Here is a 13,047-nt window from a genome sequence, read left to right on the forward strand (position 1 = left end):
CTAGGTTAACATTTCTCCACTAGTTGGAGAAATGTGGGCCTCCTCCTCCCCTTACAGCCCTCCTTCCCTCACCGAATGAGCCCTCTGCGGCAATTGCGACCTATGCTACCGACCTAGACTCGCTTTTTAAAGACATATGCCACAGCAAATGATACTTCCTAACACGTTATTCGCAGTTGTTCCTTATGGGTTCCAAATTTCGCTGTCATTCTCAAGGATCTTGATGATTCCGACTGTTGTCGCAATGTGTGAGTGATACAAGGAGGTCGCCGTAGTACTATTTATGTTTCAGAAATATTTAACAAGTGGTATATGCAACGCAGAGCCCTCGTGAGCCACAAAATGTCTCGTCGGCTGTGACATTAGAATGTAATAGCTCTCTTTAGCCTTCTAAGAATTGAACCTAGGTTAACATTTCTCCACTTGTTGGAGAAATGAGGGCCTCCTCCTCCCCTTACAGCCCTCCTTCCCTCATCGAATGAGCCTTCTGCGGCAATTGCGACCTATGCTACCGACCTAGACTCGCTTTTTAAAGACATATGCCACAGCAAATGATACTTCCTAACACGTTATTCGAGTTGTTCCTTGTGGGTTCCAAATTTCGCTGTCATTTTCAAGGATCTTGATGATTCCGACTGTTGTCGCAATGTGTGAGTGATACAAGGAGGTCGCCGTAGTACTATTTATGTTTCAGAAATATTTAACAAGTGGTATATGCAACGCACAGCCCTCGTGAGCCACAAAATGTCTCGTCGGCTGTGACATTAGAATGTAATAGCTCTCTTTAGCCTTCTAAGAAATGAACCTAGGTTAACATTTCTCCACTAGTTGGAGAAATGTGGGCCTCCTCCTCCCCTTACAGCCCTCCTTCCCTCACCGAATGAGCCTTCTGCGGCAATTGCGACCTATGCTACCGACCTAGACTCGCTTTTTAAAGACATATGCCACAGCAAATGATACTTCCTAACACGTTATTCGCAGTTGTTCCTTGTGGGTTCCAAATTTCGCTGTCATTTTCAAGGATCTTGATGATTCCGACTGTTGTCGCAATGTGTGAGTGATACAAGGACGTCGCCGTAGTACTATTTAAGTTTCAGAAATATTTAACAAGTGGTATATGCAACGCAGAGCCCTCGTGAGCCACAAAATGTCTCGTCGGCTGTGACATTAGAATGTAATAGCTCTCTTTAGCCTTCTAAGAATTGAACCTAGGTTAACATTTCTCCACTAGTTGGAGAAATGTGGGCCTCCTCCTCCCCTTACAGCCTTCCTTCCCTCACCGAATGAGCCTTCTGCGGCAATTGCGACCTATGCTACCGACCTAGACTCGCTTTTTAAAGACATATGCCACAGCAAATGATACTTCCTAACACGTTATTCGCAGTTGTTTCTTGTGGGTTCCAAATTTCGCTGTCATTTTCAAGGATCTTGATGATTCCGACTGTTGTCGCAGTGTGTGAGTGATACAAGGAGGTCGCCGTAGTACTATTTATGTTTCAGAAATATTTAACAAGTGGTATATGCAACGCAGAGCCCTCGTGAGCCACAAAATGTCTCGTCGGCTGTGACATTAGAATGTAATAGCTCTCTTTAGCCTTCTAAGAATTGAACCTAGGTTAACATTTCTCCACTAGTTGGAGAAATGTGGGCCTCCTCCTCCCCTTACAGCCCTCCTTCCCTCACCGAATGAGCCTTCTGCGGCAATTGCGACCTATGCTACCGACCTAGACTCGCTTTTTAAAGACATATGCCACAGCAAATGATACTTCCTAACACGTTATTCGCAGTTGTTCCTTGTGGGTTCCAAATTTCGCTGTCATTTACAAGGATCTTGATGATTCCGACTGTTGTCGCAATGTGTGAGTGATACAAGGAGGTCGCCGTAGTACTATTTATGTTTCAGAGATATTTAACAAGTGGTATATGCAACGCAGAGCCCTCGTGAGCCACAAAATGTCTCGTCGGCTGTGACATTAGAATGTAATAGCTCTCTTTAGCCTTCTAAAAATTGAACCTAGGTTAACATTTCTCCACTAGTTGGAGAAATGTGGGCCTCCTCCTCCCCTTACAGCCCTCCTTCCCTCACCGAATGAGCCTTCTGCGGCAATTGCGACCTATGCTACCGACCTAGACTCGCTTTTTAAAGACATATGCCACAGCAAATGATACTTCCTAACACGTTATTCGCAGTTGTTCCTTATGGGTTCCAAATTTCGCTGTCATTTTCAAGGATCTTGATGATTCCGACTGTTGTCGCAATGTGTGAGTGACACAAGGAGGTCGCCGTAGTACTATTTATGTTTCAGAAATATTTAACAAGTGGTATATGCAACGCAGAGCCCTCGTGAGCCACAAAATGTCTCGTCGGCTGTGACATTAGAATGTAATAGCTCTCTTTAGCCTTCTAAGAATTGAACCTAGGTTAACATTTCTCCACTTGATGGAGAAATGTGGGCCTCCTCCTCCCCTTACAGCCCTCCTTCCCTCACCGAATGAGCCTTCTGCGGCAATTGCGACCTATGCTACCGACCTAGACTCGCTTTTTAAAGACATATGCCACAGCAAATGATACTTCCTAACATTTTATTCGAGTTGTTCCTTGTGGGTTCCAAATTTCGCTGTCATTTTCAAGGATCTTGATGATTCCGACTGTTGTCGCAATGTGTGAGTGATACAAGGAGGTCGCCGTAGTACTATTTATGTTTCAGAAATATTTAACAAGTGGTATATGCAACGCAGAGCCCTCGTGAGCCACAAAATGTCTCGTCGGCTGTGACATTAGAATGTAATAGCTCTCTTTAGCCTTCTAAGAATTGAACCTAGGTTAACATTTCTCCACTAGTTGGAGAAATGTGGGCCTCCTCCTCCCCTTACAGCCCTCCTTCCCTCACCGAATGAGCCTTCTGCGGCAATTGCGACCTATGCTACCGACCTAGACTCGCTTTTTAAAGACATATGCCACAGCAAATGATACTTCCTAACACGTTATTCGCAGTTGTTCCTTGTGGGTTCCAAATTTCGCTGTCATTTTCAAGGATCTTGATGATTCCGACTGCTGTCGCAATGTGTGAGTGATACAAGGAGGTCGCCGTAGTACTATTTATGTTTCAGAAATATTTAACAAGTGGTATATGCAACGCAGAGCCCTCGTGAGCCACAAAATGTCTCGTCGGCTGTGACATTAGAATGTAATAGCTCTCTTTAGCCTTCTAAGAAATGAACCTAGGTTAACATTTCTCCACTAGTTGGAGAAATGTGGGCCTCCTCCTCCCCTTACAGCCCTCCTTCCCTCACCGAATGAGCCTTCTGCGGCAATTGCGACCTATGCTACCGACCTAGACTCGCTTTTTAAAGACATATGCCACAGCAAATGATACTTCCTAACACGTTATTCGCAGTTGTTCCTTGTGGGTTCCAAATTTCGCTGTCATTTTCAAGGATCTTGATGATTCCGACTGTTGTCGCAATGTGTGAGTGATACAAGGACGTCGCCGTAGTACTATTTATGTTTCAGAAATAATTAACAAGTGGTATATGCAACGCAGAGCCCTCGTGAGCCACAAAATGTCTCGTCGGCTGTGACATTAGAATGTAATAGCTCTCTTTAGCCTTCTAAGAATTGAACCTAGGTTAACATTTCTCCACTAGTTGGAGAAATCTGGGCCTCCTCCTCCCCTTACAGCCCTCCTTCCCTCACCGAATGAGCCTTCTGCGGCAATTGCGACCTATGCTACCGACCTAGACTCGCTTTTTAAAGACATATGCCACAGCAAATGATACTTCCGAACACGTTACTCGCAGTTGTTCCTTGTGGGTTCCACATTTCGCTGTCATTTTCAAGGATCTTGATGATTCCGACTGCTGTCGCAATGTGTGAGTGATACAAGGAGGTCGCCGTAGTACTATTTAAGTTTCAGAAATATTTAACAAGTGGTATATGCAACGCAGAGCCCTCGTGAGCCACAAAATGTCTCGTCGGCTGTGACATTAGAATGTAATAGCTCTCTTTAGCCTTCTAAGAATTGAACCTAGGTTAACATTTCTCCACTAGTTGGAGAAATGTGGGCCTCCTCCTCTCCTTACAGCCCTCCTTCCCTCACCGAAAGAGCCTTCTGCGGCAATTGCGACCTATGCTACCGACCTAGACTCGCTTTTTGAAGACATATGCCACAGCAAATGATACTTCCTAACACGTTATTCGCAGTTGTTCCTTGTGGGTTCCAAATTTCGCTGTCATTTTCAAGGATCTTGATGATTCCGACTGTTGTCGCAATGTGTGAGTGATACAAGGAGGTCGCCGTAGTACTATTTAAGTTTCAGAAATATTTAACAAGTGGTATATGCAACGCAGAGCCCTCGTGAGCCACAAAATGTCTCGTCGGCTGTGACATTAGAATGTAATAGCTCTCTTTAGCCTTCTAAGAATTGAACCTAGGTTAACATTTCTCCACTAGTTGGAGAAATCTGGGCCTCCTCCTCCCCTTACAGCCCTCCTTCCCTCACCGAATGAGCCTTCTGCGGCAATTGCGACCTATGCTACCGACCTAGACTCGCTTTTTAAAGACATATGCCACAGCAAATGATACTTCCGAACACGTTACTCGCAGTTGTTCCTTGTGGGTTCCACATTTCGCTGTCATTTTCAAGGATCTTGATGATTCCGACTGCTGTCGCAATGTGTGAGTGATACAAGGAGGTCGCCGTAGTACTATTTATGTTTCAGAAATATTTAACAAGTGGTATATGCAACGCAGAGCCCTCGTGAGCCTCAAAATGTCTCGTCGGCTGTGACATTAGAATGTAATAGCTCTCTTTAGCCTTCTAAAAATTGAACCTAGGTTAACATTTCTCCACTAGTTGGAGAAATGTGGGCCTCCTCCTCCCCTTACAGCCCTCCTTCCCTCACCGAATGAGCCCTCTGCGGCAATTGCGACCTATGCTACCGACCTAGACTCGCTTTTTAAAGACATATGCCACAGCAAATGATACTTCCTAACACGTTATTCGCAGTTGTTCCTTATGGGTACCAAATTTCGCTGTCATTCTCAAGGATCTTGATGATTCCGACTGTTGTCGCAATGTGTGAGTGATACAAGGATGTCGCCGTAGTACTATTTATGTTTCAGAAATATTTAACAAGTGGTATATGCAACGCAGAGCCCTCGTGAGCCACAAAATGTCTCGTCGGCTGTGACATTAGAATGTAATAGCTCTCTTTAGCCTTCTAAGAATTGAACCTAGGTTAACATTTCTCCACTTGTTGGAGAAATGAGGGCCTCCTCCTCCCCTTACAGCCCTCCTTCCCTCATCGAATGAGCCTTCTGCGGCAATTGCGACCTATGCTACCGACCTAGACTCGCTTTTTAAAGACATATGCCACAGCAAATGATACTTCCTAACACGTTATTCGAGTTGTTCCTTGTGGGTTCCAAATTTCGCTGTCATTTTCAAGGATCTTGATGATTCCGACTGTTGTCGCAATGTGTGAGTGATACAAGGAGGTCGCCGTAGTACTATTTATGTTTCAGAAATATTTAACAAGTGGTATATGCAACGCACAGCCCGCGTGAGCCACAAAATGTCTCGTCGGCTGTGACATTAGAATGTAATAGCTCTCTTTAGCCTTCTAAGAAATGAACCTAGGTTAACATTTCTCCACTAGTTGGAGAAATGTGGGCCTCCTCCTCCCCTTACAGCCCTCCTTCCCTCACCGAATGAGCCTTCTGCGGCAATTGCGACCTATGCTACCGACCTAGACTCGCTTTTTAAAGACATATGCCACAGCAAATGATACTTCCTAACACGTTATTCGCAGTTGTTCCTTGTGGGTTCCAAATTTCGCTGTCATTTTCAAGGATCTTGATGATTCCGACTGTTGTCGCAATGTGTGAGTGATACAAGGACGTCGCCGTAGTACTATTTAAGTTTCAGAAATATTTAACAAGTGGTATATGCAACGCAGAGCCCTCGTGAGCCACAAAATGTCTCGTCGGCTGTGACATTAGAATGTAATAGCTCTCTTTAGCCTTCTAAGAATTGAACCTAGGTTAACATTTCTCCACTAGTTGGAGAAATGTGGGCCTCCTCCTCCCCTTACAGCCTTCCTTCCCTCACCGAATGAGCCTTCTGCGGCAATTGCGACCTATGCTACCGACCTAGACTCGCTTTTTAAAGACATATGCCACAGCAAATGATACTTCCTAACACGTTATTCGCAGTTGTTTCTTGTGGGTTCCAAATTTCGCTGTCATTTTCAAGGATCTTGATGATTCCAACTGTTGTCGCAGTGTGTGAGTGATACAAGGAGGTCGCCGTAGTACTATTTATGTTTCAGAAATATTTAACAAGTGGTATATGCAACGCAGAGCCCTCGTGAGCCACAAAATGTCTCGTCGGCTGTGACATTAGAATGTAATAGCTCTCTTTAGCCTTCTAAGAATTGAACCTAGGTTAACATTTCTCCACTAGTTGGAGAAATGTGGGCCTCCTCCTCCCCTTACAGCCCTCCTTCCCTCACCGAATGAGCCTTCTGCGGCAATTGCGACCTATGCTACCGACCTAGACTCGCTTTTTAAAGACATATGCCACAGCAAATGATACTTCCTAACACGTTATTCGCAGTTGTTCCTTGTGGGTTCCAAATTTCGCTGTCATTTACAAGGATCTTGATGATTCCGACTGTTGTCGCAATGTGTGAGTGATACAAGGAGGTCGCCGTAGTACTATTTATGTTTCAGAGATATTTAACAAGTGGTATATGCAACGCAGAGCCCTCGTGAGCCACAAAATGTCTCGTCGGCTGTGACATTAGAATGTAATAGCTCTCTTTAGCCTTCTAAGAAATGAACCTAGGTTAACATTTCTCCACTAGTTGGAGAAATGTGGGCCTCCTCCTCCCCTTACAGCCCTCCTTCCCTCACCGAATGAGCCTTCTGCGGCAATTGCGACCTATGCTACCGACCTAGACTCGCTTTTTCAAGACATATGCCACAGCAAATGATACTTCCTAACACGTTATTCGCAGTTGTTCCGTGTGGGTTCCAAATTTCGCTGTCATTTTCAAGGATCTTGATGATTCCGACTGTTGTCGCAATGTGTGAGTGATACAAGGAGGTCGCCGTAGTACTATTTATGTTTCAGAAATATTTAACAAGTGGTATATGCAACGCACAGCCCTCGTGAGCCACAAAATGTCTCGTCGGCTGTGACATTAGAATGTAATAGCTCTCTTTAGCCTTCTAAAAATTGAACCTAGGTTAACATTTCTCCACTAGTTGGAGAAATGTGGGCCTCCTCCTCCCCTTACAGCCCTCCTTCCCTCACCGAATGAGCCTTCTGCGGCAATTGCGACCTATGCTACCGACCTAGACTCGCTTTTTAAAGACATATGCCACAGCAAATGATACTTCCTAACACGTTATTCGCAGTTGTTCCTTATGGGTTCCAAATTTCGCTGTCATTTTCAAGGATCTTGATGATTCCGACTGTTGTCGCAATGTGTGAGTGACACAAGGAGGTCGCCGTAGTACTATTTATGTTTCAGAAATATTTAACAAGTGGTATATGCAACGCAGAGCCCTCGTGAGCCACAAAATGTCTCGTCGGCTGTGACATTAGAATGTAATAGCTCTCTTTAGCCTTCTAAGAATTGAACCTAGGTTAACATTTCTCCACTAGTTGGAGAAATGTGGGCCTCCTCTTCCCCTTACAGCCCACCTTCCCTCCCCGAATGAGCCTTCTGCGGCAATTGCGACCAATGCTACCGAGCTAGACTCGCTTTTTAAAGACATATGCCACAGCAAATGATACTTCCTAACACGTTATTCGCAGTTGTTTCTTGTGGGTTCCAAATTTCGCTGTCATTTCCAAGGATCTTGATGATTCCGACTGTTGTCGCAATGTGTGAGTGATACAAGGAGGTCGCCGTAGTACTATTTATGTTTCAGAAATATTTAACAAGTGGTATATGCAACGCAGAGCCCTCGTGAGCCACAAAATGTCTCGTCGGCTGTGACATTAGAATGTAATAGCTCTCTTTAGCCTTCTAAGAATTGAACCTAGGTTAACATTTCTCCACTAGTTGGAGAAATGTGGGCCTCCTCCTCCCCTTACAGCCGTCCTTCCCTCACCGAATGAGCCTTCTGCGGCAATTGCGACCTATGCTACCGACCTAGACTCGCTTTTTAAAGACATATGCCACAGCAAATGATACTTCCTAACACGTTATTCGCAGTTGTTCCTTGTGGGTTCCAAATTTCGCTGTCATTTTCAAGGATCTTGATGATTCCGACTGCTGTCGCAATGTGTGAGTGATACAAGGAGGTCGCCGTAGTACTATTTATGTTTCAGAAATATGTAACAAGTGGTATATGCAACGCAGAGCCCTCGTGAGCCTCAAAATGTCTCGTCTAAGAATTGAACCTAGGTTAACATTTCTCCACTAGTTGGAGAAATCTGGGCCTCCTCCTCCCCTTACAGCCCTCCTTCCCTCACCGAATGAGCCTTCTGCGGCAATTGCGACCTATGCTACCGACCTAGACTCGCTTTTTAAAGACATATGCCACAGCAAATGATACTTCCTAACACGTTACTCGCAGTTGTTCCTTGTGGGTTCCACATTTCGCTGTCATTTTCAAGGATCTTGATGATTCCGACTGCTGTCGCAATGTGTGAGTGATACAAGGAGGTCGCCGTAGTACTATTTATGTTTCAGAAATATGTAACAAGTGGTATATGCAACGCAGAGCCCTCGTGAGCCTCAAAATGTCTCGTCTAAGAATTGAACCTAGGTTAACATTTCTCCACTAGTTGGAGAAATCTGGGCCTCCTCCTCCCCTTACAGCCCTCCTTCCCTCACCGAATGAGCCTTCTGCGGCAATTGCGACCTATGCTACCGACCTAGACTCGCTTTTTAAAGATATATGCCACAGCAAATGATACTTCCTAACACGTTACTCGCAGTTGTTCCTTGTGGGTTCCACATTTCGCTGTCATTTTCAAGGATCTTGATGATTCCGACTGCTGTCGCAATGTGTGAGTGATACAAGGAGGTCGCCGTAGTACTATTTATGTTTCAGAAATATGTAACAAGTGGTATATGCAACGCAGAGCCCTCGTGAGCCTCAAAATGTCTCGTCTAAGAATTGAACCTAGGTTAACATTTCTCCACTAGTTGGAGAAATCTGGGCCTCCTCCTCCCCTTACAGCCCTCCTTCCCTCACCGAATGAGCCTTCTGCGGCAATTGCGACCTATGCTACCGACCTAGACTCGCTTTTTAAAGACATATGCCACAGCAAATGATACTTCCTAACACGTTACTCGCAGTTGTTCCTTGTGGGTTCCACATTTCGCTGTCATTTTCAAGGATCTTGATGATTCCGACTGCTGTCGCAATGTGTGAGTGATACAAGGAGGTCGCCGTAGTACTATTTATGTTTCAGAAATATGTAACAAGTGGTATATGCAACGCAGAGCCCTCGTGAGCCTCAAAATGTCTCGTCTAAGAATTGAACCTAGGTTAACATTTCTCCACTAGTTGGAGAAATGTGGGCCTCCTCCTCCCCTTACAGCCCTCCTTCCCTCACCGAATGAGCCTTCTGCGGCAATTGCGACCTATGCTACCGACCTAGACTCTCTTTTTAAAGACATATGCCACAGCAAATGATACTTCCTAACACGTTATTCGCAGTTGTTCCTTGTGGGTTCCAAATTTCGCTGTCATTTTCAATTATCTTGATGATTCCGACTGTTGTCGCAATGTGTGAGTGATACAAGGAGGTCGCCGTAGTACTATTTATGTTTCGGAAATATTTAACAAGTGGTATATGCAACGCAGAGCCCTCGTGAGCCACAAAATGTCTCGTCGGCTGTGACATTAGAATGTAATAGCTCTCTTTAGCCTTCTAAGAATTGAACCTAGGTTAACATTTCTCCACTAGTTGGAGAAATGTGGGCCTCCTCCTCCCCTTACAGCCCTCCTTCCGTCACCGAATGAGCCTTCTGCGGCAATTGCGACCTATGCTACCGACCTAGACTCGCTTTTTAAAGACATATGCCACAGCAAATGATACTTCCTAACACGTTATTCGCAGTTGTTCCTTGTGGGTTCCAAATTTCGCTGTCATTTTCAAGGTTCTTGATGATTCCGACTGTTGTCGCAATGTGTGAGTGATACAAGGAGGTCGCCGTAGTATTATTTATGTTTCAGAAATATTTAACAAGTGGTATATGCAACGCAGAGCCCTCGTGAGCCACAAAATGTCTCGTCGGCTGTGACATTAGAATGTAATAGCTCTCTTTAGCCTTCTAAGAATTGAACCTATGTTAACATTTCTCCACTAGTTGGAGAAATGTGGGCCTCCTCCTCCCCTTACAGCCCTCCTTCCCTCACCGAATGAGCCTTCTGCGGCAATTGCGACCTATGCTACCGACCTAGACTCGCTTTTTAAAGACATATGCCACAGCAAATGATACTTCCTAACACGTTATTCGCAGTTGTTCCTTGTGGGTTCCAAATTTCGCTGTCATTTTCAAGGATCTAGATGATTCCGAGTGTTGTCGCAATGTGTGAGTGATACAATGAGGTCGCCGTAGTACTATTTATGTTTCAGAAATATTTAACAAGTGGTATATGCAACGCAGAGCCCTCGTGAGCCACAAAATGTCTCGTCGGCTGTGACATTAGAATGTAATAGCTCTCTTTAGCCTTCTATGAAATGAACCTAGGTTAACATTTCTCCACTAGTTGGAGAAATGTGGGCCTCCTCCTCCCCTTACAGCCCTCCTTCCCTCACCGAATGAGCCTTCTGCGGCAATTGCGACCTATGCTACCGACCTAGACTCGCTTTTTAAAGACATATGCCACAGCAAATGATACTTCCTAACACGTTATTCGCAGTTGTTCCTTGTGGGTTCCAAATTTCGCTGTCATTTTCAATTATCTTGATGATTCCGACTGTTGTCGCAATGTGTGAGTGATACAAGGAGGTCGCCGTAGTACTATTTATGTTTCAGAAATATTTAACAAGTGGTATATGCAACGCAGAGCCCTCGTGAGCCACAAAATGTCTCGTCGGCTGTGACATTAGAATGTAATAGCTCTCTTTAGCCTTCTAAGAATTGAACCTAGGTTAACATTTCTCCACTAGTTGGAGAAATGTGGGCCTCCTCCTCCCCTTACAGCCCTCCTTCCGTCACCGAATGAGCCTTCTGCGGCAATTGCGACCTATGCTACCGACCTAGACTCGCTTTTTAAAGACATATGCCACAGCAAATGATACTTCCTAACACGTTATTCGCAGTTGTTCCTTGTGGGTTCCAAATTTCGCTGTCATTTTCAAGGTTCTTGATGATTCCGACTGATGTCGCAATGTGTGAGTGATACAAGGAGGTCGCCGTAGTATTATTTATGTTTCAGAAATATTTAACAAGTGGTATATGCAACGCAGAGCCCTCGTGAGCCACAAAATGTCTCGTCGGCTGTGACATTAGAATGTAATAGCTCTCTTTAGCCTTCTAAGAATTGAACCTAGGTTAACATTTCTCCACTAGTTGGAGAAATGTGGGCCTCCTCCTCCCCTTACAGCCCTCCTTCCCTCACCGAATGAGCCTTCTGCGGCAATTGCGACCTATGCTACCGACCTAGACTCGCTTTTTAAAGACATATGCCACAGCAAATGATATTTCCTAACACGTTATTCGCAGTTGTTCCTTGTGGGTTCCAAATTTCGCTGTCATTTTCAAGGATCTAGATGATTCCGAGTGTTGTCGCAATGTGTGAGTGATACAAGGAGGTCGCCGTAGTACTATTTATGTTTCAGAAATATTTAACAAGTGGTATATGCAACGCAGAGCCCTCGTGAGCCACAAAATGTCTCGTCGGCTGTGACATTAGAATGTAATAGCTCTCTTTAGCCTTCTATGAAATGAACCTAGGTTAACATTTCTCCACTAGTTGGAGAAATGTGGGCCTCCTCCTCCCCTTACAGCCCTCCTTCCCTCACCGAATGGGCCTTCTGCGGCAATTGCGACCTATGCTACCGACCTAGACTCGCTTTTTAAAGACATATGCCACAGCAAATGATACTTCCTAACACGTTATTCGCAGTTGTTCCTTGTGGGTTCCAAATTTCGCTGTCATTTTCAATTATCTTGATGATTCCGACTGTTGTCGCAATGTGTGAGTGATACAAGGAGGTCGCCGTAGTACTATTTATGTTTCAGAAATATTTAACAAGTGGTATATGCAACGCAGAGCCCTCGTGAGCCACAAAATGTCTCGTCGGCTGTGACATTAGAATGTAATAGCTCTCTTTAGCCTTCTAAGAATTGAACCTAGGTTAACATTTCTCCACTAGTTGGAGAAATGTGGGCCTCCTCCTCCCCTTACAGCCCTCCTTCCGTCACCGAATGAGCCTTCTGCGGCAATTGCGACCTATGCTACCGACCTAGACTCGCTTTTTAAAGACATATGCCACAGCAAATGATACTTCCTAACACGTTATTCGCAGTTGTTCCTTGTGGGTTCCAAATTTCGCTGTCATTTTCAAGGATCTTGATGATTCCGAGTGTTGTCGCAATGTGTGAGTGATACAATGAGGTCGCCGTAGTACTATTTATGTTTCAGAAATATTTAACAAGTGGTATATGCAACGCAGAGCCCTCGTGAGCCACAAAATGTCTCGTCGGCTGTGACATTAGAATGTAATAGCTCTCTTTAGCCTTCTAAGAATTGAACCTAGGTTAACATTTCTCCACTAGTTGGAGAAATGTGGGCCTCCTCCTCCCCTTACAGCCCTCCTTCCCTCACCGAATGAGCCTTCTGCGGCAATTGCGACCTATGCTACCGACCTAGACTCGCTTTTTAAAGACATATGCCACAGCAAATGATACTTCCTAACACGTTATTCGCAGTTGTTCCTTGTGGGTTCCAAATTTCGCTGTCATTTTCAAGGTTCTTGATGATTCCGACTGTTGTCGCAATGTGTGAGTGATACAAGGAGGTCGCCGTAGTATTATTTATGTTTCAGAAATATTTAACAAGTGGT

This window comes from Schistocerca nitens, chromosome 10 (assembly GCF_023898315.1).
Source record: "Schistocerca nitens isolate TAMUIC-IGC-003100 chromosome 10, iqSchNite1.1, whole genome shotgun sequence".
In the NCBI taxonomy this organism is placed as follows: domain Eukaryota; kingdom Metazoa; phylum Arthropoda; class Insecta; order Orthoptera; family Acrididae; genus Schistocerca; species Schistocerca nitens.